This window comes from Bombina bombina, chromosome 1, assembly GCF_027579735.1.
Source record: "Bombina bombina isolate aBomBom1 chromosome 1, aBomBom1.pri, whole genome shotgun sequence".
NCBI lineage: Eukaryota > Metazoa > Chordata > Amphibia > Anura > Bombinatoridae > Bombina > Bombina bombina.
This window is the reverse complement of record NC_069499.1, coordinates 1,421,942,964-1,421,961,812: the sequence shown is the minus strand read 5'-3', so window position 1 is coordinate 1,421,961,812 and position 18,849 is coordinate 1,421,942,964.

Below are 18,849 nucleotides of genomic sequence, written 5' to 3'. Positions count from 1 at the left end.
AGTGCAGAATTATTAGGCAAATGAGTATTTTGACCACATCATCCTTTTTATGCATGTTGTCTTACTCCAAGCTGTATAGGCTCGAAAGCCTACTACCAATTAAGCATATTAGGTGATGTGCATCTCTGTAATGAGAAGGGGTGTGGTCTAATGACATCAACACCCTATATCAGGTGTGCATAATTATTAGGCAACTTCCTTTCCTTTGGCAAAATGGGTCAAAAGAAGGACTTGACAGGGTCAGAAAAGTAAAAAATAGTGAGATATCTTGCAGAGGGATGCAGCACTCTTAAAATTGCAAAGCTTCTGAAGCGTGATCATCGAACAATCAAGCGTTTCATTCAAAATAGTCAACAGGGTCGCAAGAAGCGTGTGGAAAAACCAAGGCGCAAAATAACTGCCCATGAACTGAGAAAAGTCAAGCGTGCAGCTGCCAAGATGCCACTTGCCACCAGTTTGGCCATATTTCAGAGCTGCAACATCACTGGAGTGCCCAAAAGCACAAGGTGTGCAATACTCAGAGACATGGCCAAGGTAAGAAAGGCTGAAAGACGACCACCACTGAACAAGACACACAAGCTGAAACGTCAAGACTGGGCCAAGAAATATCTCAAGACTGATTTTTCTAAGGTTTTATGGACTGATGAAATGAGAGTGAGTCTTGATGGGCCAGATGGATGGGCCCGTGGCTGGATTGGTAAAGGGCAGAGAGCTCCAGTCCGACTTAGACGCCAGCAAGGTGGAGGTGGAGTACTGTTTTGGGCTGGTATCATCAAAGATGAGCTTGTGGGGCCTTTTCGGGTTGAGGATGGAGTCAAGCTCAACTCCCAGTCCTACTGCCAGTTTCTGGAAGACACCTTCTTCAAGCAGTGGTACAGGAAGAAGTCTGCAGCCTTCAAGAAAAACATGATTTTCATGCAGGACAATGCTCCATCACACGCGTCCAAGTACTCCACAGCGTGGCTGGCAAGAAAGGGTATAAAAGAAGAAAATCTAATGACATGGCCTTCTTGTTCACCTGATCTGAACCCCATTGAGAACCTGTGGTCCATCATCAAATGTGAGATTTACAAGGAGGGAAAACAGCACATCTCTCTGAACAGTGTCTGGGAGGCTGTGGTTGCTGCTGCACGCAATGTTGATGGTGAACAGATCAAAACACTGACAGAATCCATGGATGGCAGGCTTTTGAGTGTCCTTGCAAAGAAAGGTGGCTATATTGGTCACTGATTTGTTTTTGTTTTGTTTTTGAATGTCAGAAATGTATATTTGTGAATGTTGAGATGTTATATTGGTTTCACTGGTAAAAATAAATAATTGAAATGGGTATATATTTGTTTTTTGTTAAGTTGCCTAATAATTATGCACAGTAATAGTCACCTGCAAACACAGATATCCCCCTAAAATAGCTATAACTAAAAACAAACTAAAAATACTTCCAAAACTATTCAGCTTTTTGGGTTCATTGAGAACATGGTTGTTGTTCAATAATAAAATTAATCCTCAAAAATACAACTTGCCTAATAATTCTGCACTCCCTGTATATATATATATATATATATATATATATATATTTTTTTTTTTCAATATTGTATGCAGGGTAGTATCCCCCCTTACCTCCCAACCTCCCTTATCCCCCCTAAACAGCTCTCTAACCCTCCCCCCTCTAACTGTTAGGGGCCATCTTAGGTACTGGCAGCTGTCTGCCAGTACCCAGTTTCCAGTAAAATTGTGCTATTTTTTAATAAATAAACCTGTTTTTTTTTCTGTAGTGTAGCTGCCCCCCCCTCAATACCCTACCCCCTCCCACATCCCTTTCCCAAATCCTTTTGCCCTCTTACTATGTACTAATACAGTACTATATGTGAAATAGTGTAGTGGTCCCACCCGCTTCTGCCCCAGCGCGCACCGGCCACCGACAAACAATCAAGGACCACACACCGGAACTACTCCAGCGATGGGCTGCCCACCCACCTCCCTGCTAAGGTTTCCACCCACCAACGATCAGCACTCGTGGGGCATGCATAAATAGCACAATATCGCTATTTTGAGCAAGATCGCGGCAGATTAAGGGCATAATGACCAGCGGCAGGTTAATATACTTTATAACATTTAAACCTCTGAATTTCTGCCTGTTTCTAACCCACTACAGACAGCCTCTTATTCACATGTATTTTTATAGCTTTTCACAGCAAGACATTGCTAGTTAATGTGTTCAATATAGAAAACATTGTGTTCACTATAAAAAGCACAAATTATTTTATGCAACCTAAATTCTCTCGCACTCCTGTATGAGAAAAGAATACAATCATAACATTATTAAAACTACACAATCTTTTAAAGGTAAACACATCTTTATGGCAAGATAATTCTAATTCCTTTAGCTGACAAACACCTGGAATTACAAACTCAAATATTAGATACTATACCAGTTAATAAAGGGAAAAATATATTTGCTTTCATAACACAGATCAAATAAGAGCCAGTGTAGGTAGAAAATATACTATCAATACCATTATAATTATACTACTTCCAAAACTCATATTTCTCTGTATAATTGATATAAATTTCTAGCTGAGACGTGTCCTCACTCTTTTATTTCGAGTAGTTTGATTACAATGGGAAATTCCTACAAAAATTTCCTATTCTCATACCTTTCTCCATTGTAAGACACATATATCCCTTCTTCGCTTAAATATTAAAGGGTATAGCTGGAGGGGGGAGTTGCCGGCCGCGGGTGAGAATGGCCGCACACAGTTAAAGCTCCAGCTTAACTGACTTCCTATAGGCAACCACAGAACTTATCTTGCCCTAAAAATGAAGCACTAAACAGGAGAAAAATTAGAAAAGCCCCCACAGAAGCTTACGGTACTCTGGAGGAGTCTAGAGGGGTTATATGTTGTACTGAGCCGAGTAACCATAATTGCCATCAGCTGTTAAACCACTTACGGAAGTGCCGGGGAAAAGGCAAGACGCTGTCCGCATCAGAAACTCGGATCCCGGGGCAAGGGACACAGTGGAAGGGCAGGATTTGCCCCTAGCTAACAGCTAACCGCGGTGCAAGGGAACACAGGACCCGACTGAAGCACGGTGAGCAAGTCTTTGGATGCTTACTTACAAAAGAGCCACTTTCTTATAGTAACATTTATGTATCCGTTGATATTGGGTAACAGTGTTTAAACAGTTGAAGAAGCTACTTGGTAAAAATATTGCCATTTTAAACATGGGTCAATGTTACAGACTATTATTAAAACTCCCTAAAGGACTGTTTAACATTTACTAGCGCTCTAGTGCTAAAACAGGGGGCTCTTTCTCCAAGGACCCCCTTTACTGCAGGATGTTATGTATATAGCTGCATAGGTGAAGTTTGCATTTAGAGGGAAGTGCCGGGGAAAAAGCAAAAAAGCCGTCTAATAGAAATCCTGTTCCCGGCATACATAGGAAAGATAGAAGACGCCCCTAGCCTATAGCTAACAGCGGTTAGTGTGTGTACCGCACAGAACTGCAAGAAGCATCCGGACACTGTCCCGGCTGCATCAAGGTGAGCAAGGCACAGGTTACTCATGCTCAAGAAGAGCCGCTCTTACATCGCAATATACAACTAGTGATGTCGCAAACTTAAAATTTTCCGTTTGTGAACGGCGGACTCGAACTTCCACAACTGTTCGCGAACGGGCGAACTGGGCGAACCGCCATTGACTTCAATAGGCAGGCGAATTTTAAAATCCACAAAAAAAGGAAAAGGAAAAAGGAAAAGGAAAAAAAGGAAAAGTTGTTTCAAGGGGACTAACACCTGGACTGTGGCATGCCGGAGGGAGATGGAGATCCATGGCAAAACTCCCACGGAAAATTACATAGTTGATGCAGAGTCTGTTTTTAAGCCATAAAGGGTATAAATCACCTAACATTCCTAAATTGTTTGGAATAACGTGCTTTAAAACATCAGGTATGATGTTGTATCGATCAGGTAGTGTAAGGGTTACTGAATGAAACAAAAAGAAAGGGCGCCTCCTAGTGTAGCCAGTATATATTGGGATAGATAGAATGAGATATAGATTTTATACTCACATATAATTAAGGCAAAGATAATGCCTAGATGAGCAGTCTGGAAACTTATCAGTGTCCCAGTTGACTGTGCATCAGAATGCAAGGGCAGCTCCTCTTAGTAGTTTCCAAAACCATCTGAAAAAGTAGAAAGATATACAGAGGGCGACTCCTAGTGCAGATTAGTAAGCAAAGTGTGCACCCACCAGCTTAAAGGGCCATTATACACTCATTTTTTCTTTGCATACATGTTTTGTAGATGATCTATTTATAAAGCCCATAAAGTTTTTTTTTTTTTTAAATATATAATTTTGCTTATTTTTAAATAACATTGCTCTGATTTTCAGACTCCTAACCAAGCCCCATAGTTTTATTTGAATACCGTCAGCTACCTTCTCCAGCTTGCTCCTGTTTGTGTAAAGGGTCTTTTCATATGCAAAAGAAGGGACAGGGGGGAATGTCTGATATTTCCCACTTGCAGTGGGCTTTCCAACTGCCTTTTCAACAGAGGTAAACTGAAAGCTTCTAAGTACGTTTTTAAACTATTTTATACTGGATTTTTATATCAGTATCTGTGCATCTTATTCTTTATAGTAGTGTCCATTACATGCAGTTATATGAAAATGAGTGTATACTGTCCCTTTAACCCTTCAGAGAGATACTCACAAAGTATAAAGCACACTGTAGTACTAATGGAGCAAGCTGGGTATATTAGAGTGGCCCAGCGCACATACCACTCCGGTAAAGAATAGTCCAAGGTGTTAAAAGTACTCAAAAGAGAAAAAAGGAGACTCCAGAAATATATATAAAAAAACACTTTATATAAAAATATAACAGTGTACAATAAAAAATCAGTAAAATACGCTACGCGTTTCTCAGAGCTGACCACTCTGTTTCCTCAGGCAAGTAATACTGATCTAGAACTGAAGTCTCCTATTTATACATCCTCAAATCAATTAAAACATTAGTCACACCCAGTTTAACAATTACTTATGCAAATGTTGCTATGGTGACCTTCACAATCAAAACTGACTTTTCTTAGTACCAGTATAGAAATATATAGCACATTTTGTGCACAGATCTACTTTAAAACGTTTAGCTAGTGTTAAAACAGGTGTGTAGCAGATAATACAATGTATCTAATAAACATTTTGAAAGAAAACATATACAATGTCCACAATAAAATTTTCACAGAAAAACAGATTCAACACCCATATAGTTAGTTCATAACTTTTCAACGATCTCTCTTTGTGAATATAAATGAACTATTTATTTATTCGTCATGCGGTTAATAGCTTCTTTATTTTCTAAGGATTTATTTCTTACTCATAATGCAAGGCTTATTTATTTGTTAAAAGCGCCTAACTACTTTCATAATATCATGTATGTGACTGCTAGCTTATAGGCGTGTATCGTTAACCTATCCCACACTGCCATATGTATGAGTAATGGCTTGTAGGCGTGTATCATTTTTCGCCGATCTTAAAGTGAAATTCCTCAACTCTATTCCTAATATATTCTTACCTCTTTTAGTATAGTTTCCAACAGTAAATGGTTTCTACGTTACCTAAGTTGTGTTTATGCTTATTATAAGCTGATGTCATGAAGGGTTTTTTCTATTTGTTTAAGCTCCCTCTCTAATTTCCCAATGCCATATGTGTAGGGGGTGGCCCGTGGGCGTATATCTCCAACCAATCCCACAGTACTATGTGTGTGAGTAATGGCTTGTAGGCGTGTATCGTCTATCGCCAGAAAAAATGAACAATCTCAACTCCATTTAAAATGTGAAAGGCTCCTTTCCGGTTCCTCATTAAAACTAATCAAACCTCCTCAAGGTAGCGACTATAATTTGTTATTGAGTTTGTGGTTCCACGTCTATAATGTTACATACCCGGCAACTGCTCAGTAAACTACATGACTGCTGGGATGTGTTAATATCATCCTATAGCTATGTTTGGAGAAGCATCGGCCAATCAATGAGGCCCTATGATACCGCTTCTCAAAAGAGGGGGCAGATCCTATCCTCACAGTCCTCGGCAATTTTGTCTAAGATGTCATGTTAAAAATAATGCCGATCTCGTTATCGTTGTGCTACAATCTACCAAGTGCATATACACATATGCCAATAAATCCAAATTAAATGTAATTGTTATCTATTTTTAATATATTAATATATAATAGAATTATTATTGACCTATATTGTATTCATGAATATAGCCCCATAAGAAATAAATTATATAGACCCATGTCTTTAAATATTTCTGTGCCAAAGTATATAAATTAGTGTACTTGTCTATATAAAAAACGTGTGTGGAGAAAAAAAGCACTCTGTGCTTTATTGATCATGAAATTATTATTATTTGTGAATTCAATATGTGACAAGTGCAGAGTTCTCTAACTATATGTTACTGTGTGATAAAAAAGCGTAATTTTGAAAAGATCTATAAATGTAAGTCATCTATGCAATAATGTCAAATAATATTGCTGCTATATACTATAAAAATATGATAAAAAATAAATTGATTGCTATGTGACTAAGGTGATTATGTGTGTGAAGTATGACTCTGATATGATAAGTGTATATAACATAAAAAAGGACTAATCTGTGTAAATGATTATTAACTAAGTGTATACCAAAAGTAATATTAATATATATACCTCCATAAATAGTGGGTTAAAGTGTTTAAAGGTGATATGATACTTAATGTATATGTAGATGTTAATATTATAGGCTATATACATTACTGGTATAAGAGAATTGACTACGACCTATGTGAAAAATAAGACGTAACTTATTTATATGAATATAAACTAAGTGAATACCTAAAATCATCTGAATTTAAATACCTTCTGAATAATGGGTGACAATATTAAAATGGATGTGATCTATTATGTATATATGAGTATTAAGTGCATTACTAATATAAGAGAAATGATATATAACCTGTGTATCAGGACCCATGAAATAGATGATGGAATGAACTGAATATTTATGCTACATTAGTCTAAAAAGCTGCTGTATCTATTACTTCATTGAGGACTTCTGGATGTAAAGATGAACATTTATAGCTCCAGAAGGTCTCTCTTTGGCGGAGTTTAATCATTCTATTTTGGGAATTACTAGCAGTCACTACCTCTAATGGGGTTATCTTCATCAGGCATTTATTAGTGCCATGTGATACTGTGTGATGTCTAGAGGAGCTGTATTTATCCAATCCTTTCGTAATGCATCTGAGATGTTCAGACCATCTCTGCCTTATCATCCTGCAGGTGCGGCCTATGTAATGCAGGTGATACAATAGACAACAAAAGTAGAACTGCATGTTATTTTTTGTGTTAGTGTAAAAATTTCCCCTGTATTGTTTGCTTTGATGGTCTTTTGTCCATTAATTGTATACTTACACATACTGCATCTATTTTTGTGACATCTAAAAAAGCCTATTTTTGCACCTTGTGTGCTCCCTTGTGTGCTCCCTCTATTGAATGGTACGTTTGTTTCCCTTTTGCACATCACTATCTTACTGGGTGCTAGTTTTTCTTTTATTGTTGGTGCTCTCCTAAAAGTACATATTGGTTTCTCCCCCAAAATAGATCTCAGAACGGGGTCTTTCTTTAATAATGTCCAATGTTTAGATAGAATCTTTTTAATCTCCCTATGGTTGTCATTGTATCTCATAATGAATGTTGATTCATATCCTGAATCAAATGTAGATTCTTTTTTCTTTTTACTAGTGAGTAATTCATTCCTAGTTTGGGCACGTGCCCTATGGTAACTGCGTTCAATCAGTGGTGCAGGGTAATGTTTTTCCTTAAACCGATCTATGAGGGTCTGACTTTGGATATCATATATATTAATATCTGTACAATTTCTTCGGATTCTTCTAAACTGGCTATATGGTATGTTTATTTTCCAGCTGGAGTAATGATTACTGTAATAATCTAGTAAATTATTACTATCGACTGTTTTGAAAAATGAATTAAATATGAATATTGAATAATATGGGGATTAAGTTCACATGGAACATACAAGTAGATAAAATTGATTTTTTTGGATGTTTCCCTAATGTGGGGCATAGATGATAAGGTTGAATCATGCACCTTTTTCAAAACAGTCGATAGTAAAAGCTTTTTAGACTAATGTAGCATACATATTCAGTTCATTCCATCATCTATTTCATGGGTCCTGATACACAGGTTATATATCATTTCTCTTATATTATTAATGCACTTAATACTCATATATACATAATAGATCACATCCATTTTAATATTGTCACCCATTATTCAGAAGGTATTTAAATTCAGATGATTTTAGGTATTCACTTAGTTTATATTCATATAAATAAGTTATGTCTTATTTTTCACATAGGTCGTAGTCAATTCTCTTATACCAGTAATGTATATAGCCTATAATATTAACATCTACATATACATTAAGTATCATATCACCTTTAAACACTTTAACCCACTATTTATGGAGGTATATATATTAATATTACTTTTGGTATACACTTAGTTAATATTCATTTACACAGATTAGTCCTTTTTTATGTTATATACACTTATCATATCACAGTCATACTTCACACACATAATCACCTTAGTCACATAGCAATCAATTTATTTTTTATCATATTTTTATAGTATATAGCAGCAATATTATTTGACATTATTGCATAGATGACTTACATTTATAGATCTTTTCAAAATTACGCTTTTTTATCACACAGTAACATATAGTTAGAGAACTCTGCACTAGTCACATATTGAATTCACGAATAATAATAATTTCATGATCAATAAAGCTTTTTTTCTCCACACACGTACACTAATTTATATACTTTGGCACAGAAATATTTAAAGACATGGGTCTATATAATTTATTTCTTATGGGGCTATATTCATGAATACATTATAGGTCAATAATAATTCTATAATATATATATATATATAAAAAATAGATAACAATTACATTTAATTTGGATTTATTGGCATATGTGTATATGCACTTGGTAGATTGTAGCACAACGATAACGAGATCGGCATTATTTTTAACATGACATCTTAGACAAAATTGCCGAGGACTGTGAGGATAGGATCTGCCCCCTCTTTTGAGAAGCGGTATCATAGGGCCTCATTGATTGGCCGATGCTTCTCCAAACATAGCTATAGGATGATATTAACACATCCCAGCAGTCATGTAGTTTACTGAGCAGTTGCCGGGTATGTAACATTATAGACGTGGAACCACAAACTCAATAACAAATTATAGTCGCTACCTTGAGGAGGTTTGATTAGTTTTAATGAGGAACCGGAAAGGAGCCTTTCACATTTTAAATGGAGTTGAGATTGTTCATTTTTTCTGGCGATAGACGATACACGCCTACAAGCCATTACTCACACACATATTACTGTGGGATTGGTTGGAGATATACGCCCACGGGCCACCCCCTACACATATGGCATTGGGAAATTAGAGAGGGAGCTTAAACAAATAGAAAAAACCCTTCATGACATCAGCTTATAATAAGCATAAACACAACAACTTAGGTAACGTAGAAACCATTTACTGTTGGAAACTATACTAAAAGAGGTAAGAATATATTAGGAATAGAGTTGAGGAATTTCACTTTAAGATCGGCGAAAAATGATACACGCCTACAAGCCATTACTCATACATATGGCAGTGTGGGATAGGTTAACGATACACGCCTATAAGCTAGCAGTCACATACATGATATTATGAAAGTAGTTAGGCGCTTTTAACAAATAAATAAAGCCTTGCATTATGAGTAAGAAATAAATCCTTAGGCCTAGATTTGGAGTTCGGCGGTAGCCGTCAAAACCAGCGTTAGAGGCTCCTAACGCTGGTTTTGGCCGCCCGCTGGTATTTGGAGTCAGTGATTAAAGGGTCTAACGCTCACTTTTCAGCCGCAACTTTTCCATACCGCAGATCCCCCTACGCCATTTGCGTATCCTATCTTTTCAATGGGATCTTTCTAACGCCGGTATTTAGAGTCGTTTCTGAAGTGAGCGTTAGAGCTCTAACGACAAAATTCCAGCCGCCTGAAAATAGCAGGAGTTAAGAGCTTTCTGGCTAACGCCGGTTCATAAAGCTCTTAACTACTGTACCCTAAAGTACACTAACACCCATAAACTACCTATGTACCCCTAAACCGAGCTCCCCCCACATCGCCGCCACTCGATTAAAATTTTTAACCCCTAATCTGCCGACCGCCACCTACGTTATACTTATGTACCCCTAATCTGCTGCCCCTAACCCCGCCGACCCCTGTATTACATTTATTAACCCCTAACCTGCCCCCCACAACGTCGCCGCCAGCTACTTAAAATAATTAACCCCTAATCTTCCGACCGCAAAGCGCCGCCACCTACGTTATCCCTATGTACCCCTAATCTGCTACCCCTAACACCGCCGACCCCTATATTATATTTATTAACCCCTAATCTGCCCCCCTCAACGTCGCCGACACCTGCCTACACTTATTAACCCCTAATCTGCCGAGCGGACCTGAGCGCTACTATAATAAAGTTATTAACCCCTAACCCGCCTCACTAACCCTATAATAAATAGTATTAACCCCCTAATCTGCCCTCCCTAACATCGCCGACACCTAACTTCAATTATTAACCCCTAATCTGCCGACTGGAGCTCACCGCTATTCTAATAAATGTATTAACGCCTAAAGCTAAGTCTAACCCTAACACTAACACCCCCCTAACTTAAATATAATTTACATCTAACGAAATAAATTAACTCTTATTAAATAAATGATTCCTATTTAAAGCTAAATACTTACCTGTAAAATAAATCCTAATATAGCTACAATATAAATTATAATTATATTAAAGCTATTTTAGGATTAATATTTATTTTACAGGCAACTTGGTATTTATTTTAACTAGGTACAATAGCTATTAAATAGTTAAGAACTATTTAATAGTTACCTAGTTAAAATAATAACAAATTTACCTGTAAAATAAATCCTAACCTAAGATATAATTAAACCTAACACTACCCTATCATTAAATTAATTAAATAAAATACCTACAATTACCTACAATTAACCTAACACTACACTATCAATACATTAATTAAATACAATACCTACAAATAAATACAATTAAATAAACTAGCTAAAGTACAAAAAATAAAAAAGAACTAAGTTACAAAAAAAAATAATTATTTACAAACATAAGAAAAATATTACAACAATTTTAAACTAATTACACCTACTCTAAGCCCCCTAATAAAATAACAAAGCCCCCCAAAATAAAAAATTCCCTACCCTATTCTAAATTAAAAAAGTTACAAGCTCTTTTACCTTACCAGCCCTGAACAGGGCCCTTTGCGGGGCATGCCCCAAGAATTTCAGCTCTTTTGCCTGTAAAAGAATAAATACAATACCCCCCCCCAACATTACAACCCACCACCCACATACCCCTAATCTAACCCAAACCCCCCTTAAATAAACCTAACACTAAGCCCCTGAAGATCTTCCTACCTTGTCTTCACCATACCAGGTTCACCGATCCGTCCTGGCTCCAACATCTTCATCCAACCCAAGCGGGGGTTGGCGATCCATCATCCGGTGCTGAAGAGGTCCAGAAGAGGCTCCAAAGTCTTCCTCCTATCCGGCAAGAAGAGGACATCCGGACCGGCAAACATCTTCTCCAAGCGGCATCTTCGATCTTCTTCCATCCGGTGCGGAGCGGGTCCATCTTGAAGCAGGCGACGCGGATCCATCCTCTTCTTCCGTTGTCTCCCGACTAATGACGGTTCCTTAAAGGGACGTCATCCAAGATGGCGTCCCTCGAATTCCGATTGGCTGATAGGATTCTATCAGCCAATCGGAATTAAGGTAGGAATTTTCTGATTGGCTGATGGAATCAGCCAATCAGAATCAAGTTCAATCCGATTGGCTGATCCAATCAGCCAATCAGATTGAGCTCGCATTCTATTGGCTGATTGGAACAGCCAATAGAATGCGAGCTCAATCTGATTGGCTGATGGATCAGCCAATCGGATTGAACTTGATTCTGATTGGCTGATTCCATCAGCCAATCAGAAAATTCCTACCTTAATTCCGATTGGCTGATAGAATCCTATCAGCCAATCGGAATTCGAGGGACGCCATCTTGGATGACGTCCCTTAAAGGAACCATCATTAGTCGGGAGACAACGGAAGAAGAGGATGGATCCGCGTCGCCTGCTTCAAGATGGACCCGCTCCGCACCGGATGGAAGAAGATCGAAGATGCCGCTTGGAGAAGATGTTTGCCGGTCCGGATGTCCTCTTCTTGCCGGATAGGAGGAAGACTTTGGAGCCTCTTCTGGACCTCTTCAGCACCGGATGATGGATCGCCAACCCCCGCTTGGGTTGGATGAAGATGTTGGAGCCAGGACGGATCGGTGAACCTGGTATGGTGAAGACAAGGTAGGAAGATCTTCAGGGGCTTAGTGTTAGGTTTATTTAAGGGGGGTTTGGGTTAGATTAGGGGTATGTGGGTGGTGGGTTGTAATGTTGGGGGGGGGGTATTGTATTTATTCTTTTACAGGCAAAAGAGCTGAAATTCTTGGGGCATGCCCCGCAAAGGGCCCTGTTCAGGGCTGGTAAGGTAAAAGAGCTTGTAACTTTTTTAATTTAGAATAGGGTAGGGAATTTTTTATTTTGGGGGGCTTTGTTATTTTATTAGGGGGCTTAGAGTAGGTGTAATTAGTTTAAAATTGTTGTAATATTTTTCTTATGTTTGTAAATATTTTGTTTTTTTTTGTAACTTAGTTCTTTTTTATTTTTTGTACTTTAGCTAGTTTATTTAATTGTATTTATTTGTAGCAATTGTGTTTAATTAATTTATTGATAGTGTAGTGTTAGGTTAATTGTAGGTAATTGTAGGTAGTTTATTTAATTATTTTATTGATAGGGTAGTGTTAGGTTTAATTATATCTTAGGTTAGGATTTATTTTACAGGTAAATTTGTTATTATTTTAACTAGGTAACTATTAAATAGTTCTTAACTATTTAATAGCTATTGTACCTGGTTAAAATAATTACAAAGTTGCCTGTAAAATAAATATTAATCCTAAAATAGCTACAATGTAATTATAATTTATATTGTAGCTATATTAGGATTTATTTTACAGGTAAGTATTTAGCTTTAAATAGGAATCATTTATTTAATAATAGTTAATTTATTTCGTTAGATGTAAATTATATTTAAGTTATGGGGGTGTTAGTGTTAGGGTTAGACTTAGCTTTAGGGGTTAATACATTTATTAGAATAGCGGTGAGCTCCGCTCGGAAGATTAGGGGTTAATAATTGAAGTTAGGTGTCGGCGATGTTAGGGAGGGCAGATTAGGGGTTAATACTATTTATGATAGGGTTAGTGAGGCGGATTAGGGGTTAATAACTTTATTATAGTAGCGCTCAGGTCCGCTCGGCAGATTAGGGGTTAATAAGTGTAGGCAGGTGTCGGCGACGTTGAGGGGGGCAGATTAGGGGTTAATAAATATAATATAGGGGTCGGCGATGTTAGGGCAGCAGATTAGGGGTACATAGGGATAACGTAGGTTGCGGCGGTTTACGGAGCGGCAGATTAGGGGTTAAAAAAAATATGCAGGGGTCAGCGATAGCGGGGGCGGCAGATTAGGGGTTAATAAGTGTAAGGTTAGGGGTGTTTAGACTCGGGGTACATGTTAGAGTGTTAGGTGCAGACGTAGGAAGTGTTTCCCCATAGGAAACAATGGGGCTGCGTTAGGAGCTGAACGATGCTTTTTTGCAGGTGTTTTTTTCAGCTCAAACAGTCCCATTGTTTCCTATGGGGGAATCGTGCACGAGCACGTTTTTGAGGCTGGCCGCATCCGTAAGCAACTCTGGTATCGAGAGTTGCATTTGCGGTAAAAATGCTCTACGCTCCTTTTTTGGAGCCTAACGCAGCATTTGTTTGAACTCTCGATACCAGAGTTAATTTTATGGTGCGGCCAGAAAAAAGCCAGCGGAGCGTTAACAGCCCTTCTACCGCCAAACTCCAAATCTAGGCCTTAGAAAATAAAGAAGCTATTAACCGCATGGCGAATAAATAAATAGTTCATTTATATTCACAAAGAGAGATCGTTGAAAAGTTATGAACTAACTATATGGGTTTTGAATCTGTTTTTCTGTGAAAATTTTATTGTGGACATTGTATATGTTTTCTTTCAAAATGTTTATTAGATACATTGTATTATCTGCTACACACCTGTTTTAACACTAGCTAAACGTTTTAAAGTAGATCTGTGCACAAAATGTGCTATATATTTCTATACTGGTACTAAGAAAAGTCTGTTTTGATTGTGAAGGTCACCATAGCAACATTTGCATAAGTAATTGTTAAACTGGGTGTGACTAATGTTTTAATTGATTTGAGGATGTATAAATAGGAGACTTCAGTTCTAGATCAGTATTACTTGCCTGAGGAAACAGAGTGGTCAGCTCTGAGAAACGCGTAGCGTATTTTACTGATTTTTTATTGTACACTGTTATATTTTTATATAAAGTGTTTTTTTATATATATTTCTGGAGTCTCCTTTTTTCTCTTTTGAGTACTTTTAACACCTTGGACTATTCTTTACCGGAGTGGTATGTGCGCTGGGCCACTCTAATATACCCAGCTTGCTCCATTAGCACTACAGTGTGCTTTATACTTTGTGAGCATCTCTCTGAAGGGTTAAAGGGACAGTATACACTCATTTTCATATAACTGCATGTAATGGACACTACTATAAAGAATAAGATGCACAGATACTGATATAAAAATTAAGCTGGTGGGTGCACACTTTGCTTACTAATCTGCACTAGGAGTCGCCCTCTGTATATCTTTCTTGTGTAAGGGTTACGCCCGCTTCACAATGACAGACCAAAGTCCCCGTTTAACGCACCGCAAACAACCGCAAAGTCCATTTGCACAACCACGAGATAGATAGATTTGATAGATACATAGATACATAGATTAGATAGATAGATCAATAGATGCAATATACATTTGATAGATACGATAGATAGATAGATAGATAGATTTGATAGATAAATAGATAGATTTGATAGATATATAATTTCCCAGACAGAGAATTACAAGACGTGCGGTCTGGGACCCATGGTAAGGTTCCCAGAGGCAGTTGCGGCACATGGATTTTAGGAACCGGGAGATGGAAAAAGATGCTTGGTCGGTCCTCCTACTTCAAATTTGGGGCACTGCGCGTGCAATCTACTGTGGCACCAGATATGAGTGGTGTGTTAAGTAGTACTATTCTGATCAGTTTAATACCTGTTACTCCCCATATCGGGGGAGGTGTATATGGCATGGATTTTAGGAACTGGGAGATGGAAAAAGATGCTTGGTCGGTCCTCCTACTTCAAATTTGGGGCACTGCACGTGCAATTTACTGTGGCACCAGATATGAGTGGTGTGTTAAGTAGTACTATTCTGATCAGTTTAATACCTGTTACTCCCCCTATCGGGGGAGGTGTATATGGCATGGATTTTAGGAACCGGAAGATGGAAAAAGATGCTTGGTCGGTCCTCCTAATTCAAATTTGAGGCACTGCACGTGCAATCGTGGCCGGACTTTTAGCCGACGGACATTTGGCCGAAACAAAAGTGGCTGTCCCAAAACAGTCCGGCCACGAGATAAATAGATGTGATAGATAGATACATAGATTACATAGATCAATAGATGCAATATACATTTGATAGATACGATTGATAGTTATATAGATTTGATAGATAAATAGATAGATTTGATAGATATATAATTTCACAGACAGAGAATTACAAGACATGCCATCTGGGACCCATGGTAAGGGTCCCAGAGGCAGTTGCGGCGCCAGGGGACGTGTATATGGCATGCATTTTAGGAACCGGGAGATGGAAAAAGATGCTTGGTCGGTCCTCCTACTTCAAATTTGGGGCACTGCGCGTGCAATCGTGGCCGGACTTTTAGCCGATGGACATTTGGCCGAAACACAAGTGGCTGTCACAAAACAGTCCGGCCACGAGATAGATAGATTTGATAGATAGATACATAGATTACATAGATCAATAGATGCAATATACATTTGATAGATACAATTGATAGTTAGATAGATTTGATAGATAAATAGATAGATTTGATAAATATATAATTTCACAGACAGAGAATTACAAGACGTGTGGTCTGGGACCCATGGTAAGGTTCCCAGAGGCAGCTGCGGCACCAGGGGAGGTGTATATGGCATGGATTTTAGGAACTGTGAGATGGAAAAAGATGTTTGGTCGGTCCTCCTACTTCAAATTTGGGGCACTGCGCATGCAATCGTGGCCGGACTTTTAGCCGACGGACATTTGGCCGAAACACAAGTGGCTGTCACAAAACCGTCCGGCCACGAGATAGATTTGATAGATAGATACATAGATCAATAGATGCAATATACATTTGATAGATACAATTGATAGTTAGATAGATTTGATAGATAAATATATAGATTTGATAGATATATACTTTCCCAGACAGAGAATTACAAGACGTGTGGTCTGGGACCCATGGTAAGGTTCCCAGAGACAGTTGCGGCACCAGGGGAGGTGTATATGGCATGGATTTTAGGAACTGGGAGATGGAAAAAGATGCTTGGTCGGTCCTCCTACTTCAAATTTGGGGCACTGCGCGTGCAATCGTGGCCGGACTTTTAGCCGACGGACATTTGGCCGAAACACAAGTGGCTGTCACAAAACCATCCGGCCACGAGATAGATTTGATAGATAGATAGATACATAGATTACATAGATCAATAGATGCAATATACATTTGATAGATACAATTGATAGTTAGATAGATTTGATAGATAAATAGATTTGATAGATATATAATTTCCCAGACAGAGAATTACAAGACGTGTGGTCTGGGACCCATGGTAAGGTTACTTCCTTTTGCACAATCGAGTACAGGTTGGGGATTGCCTTTTGTGCAAAGAAATTTTGGCCGGGTACCTTCCACTGCGGTGTCCCCTGTCAGGGGATGTGTATATGGCATGGATTTTAGGAACCGGGAGATGGAAAAAGATGCTTGGTCGGTCCTCCTACTTCAAATTTGGGGCACTGCGCGTGCAATCGAATGTGCCACCAGATAGGAGTGGTGTGTTAAGTAGTACTATTCCTATCAGTTTAATCCTGTTAAGTGTCTTTTTTTTGGTTTTGTTTTTGAAGCCACAGTTCAGCACCAGAGGCCAGAAAAATTTGGCATGTACACATGCCTGAAAAATTAGGTATTGTTGCAGCCGGCCAGAAAAATTGATGTTTGTTTCCCAGGCAGAAAGTGCCCTAAAACATTGCGGCTTGAACCCTAGTTGGTGGCGGATAAGTCACGCAAGTCATCTGGCATTTGAAGATAAAATACAGCAGCGTGTGGACCATTTTTAGCCAAAGGCAGCTCATGTCATCAGGCCTTTTTACTCGAATGTATCACCCAATGTCAGTCCCTTCGGGATCCATCCCTCATTCATCTTAATAAAGGTGAGGTAATCTAGACTTTTTTGACCTAGGCGACTTCTCTTCTCAGTGACAATACCTCCTGCTGCACTGAAGGTCCTTTCTGACAGGACACTTGAAGCGGGGCAGGCCAGAAGTTCTATTGCAAATTGGGATAGCTCAGGCCACAGGTCAAGCCTGCACACCCAGTAGTCAAGGGGTTCATCACTCCTCAGAGTGTCAAGATCTGCAGTTAAGGTGAGGTAGTCTGCTACTTGTTGGTCGAGTCGTTCTCTGAGGGTGGACCCCGAAGGGCTGTGGCGATGCATAGGAGTTAAAAAGCTCTGCATGTCCTCCATCAACAACACGTCTGTAAAGCGTCCTGTCCTTGCCGGCGTGGTCATGGGAGTCGGAGGATTACTTTCAGCTCTTCCCCTGTTAGATTCACGTTGTGCTGTGACATCACCCTTATACGCTGTGTAACGCATACTTTTTAATTTATTTTGGAAATGATGCATCCTTTCTGACTTGTTGTAATTCGGTAACATTTCTGGCACTTTATGCTTATACTGGGGGTCTATTAGCGTGGACACCCAGTACAGGTCATTCTCCTTCAGCTTTTTTATACGAGGGTCCCTCAACAGGCACGACAGCATGAAAGACCCCATTAGCACAAGGTTGGATGCCGAGCTAGTCATGTCCCGTTCCTCATCCTCAGTGATGTCACTGAAGGTATCTTCTTCCCCCAGCCACGTACAACACCACGGGTACCAGATAGGTGAAAATGAGCACCCTGGGATGCCTGTTGTGGTTGGTCTTCCTACTCCTCCTCAAAGCCACATTCCTCCTCTGACTCCTCTTCCTCACAATCCTCTTCCAGCGTTGCCGCAGGTCCAGCAAGCGATGCTGATAAGGCTGTTTCAGGGGGTGATGGTGACCACAACTTTTCCTCTTCCTCTTCACGCTCATCTACGGCTTGATTCAGCACTCTTCGCAGGGCACGCTCCAGGAAGAAAACAAATGGTATAATGTCGCTGATGGTGCCTTCGGTGCAACTGACTAGGTTTGTCGCCTCCTCAAAAGGACGCATGAGCCTACAGGCATTGCGCATGAGCACCCAGTAACGTGGCAAAAAAATTCCCAGCTCCGCAGAGGCTGTCCTAGCACCCCGGTCATCCGAATACTCATTAACGGCTTTTTCTTGTTGGAGCAGGCGGTCAAGCATTAGGAGTGTTGAATTCCAACGTGTCGGGCTGTCACAGATCAAGCGCCTCACTGGCATGTTGTTTCGCCCCTGGATATTGG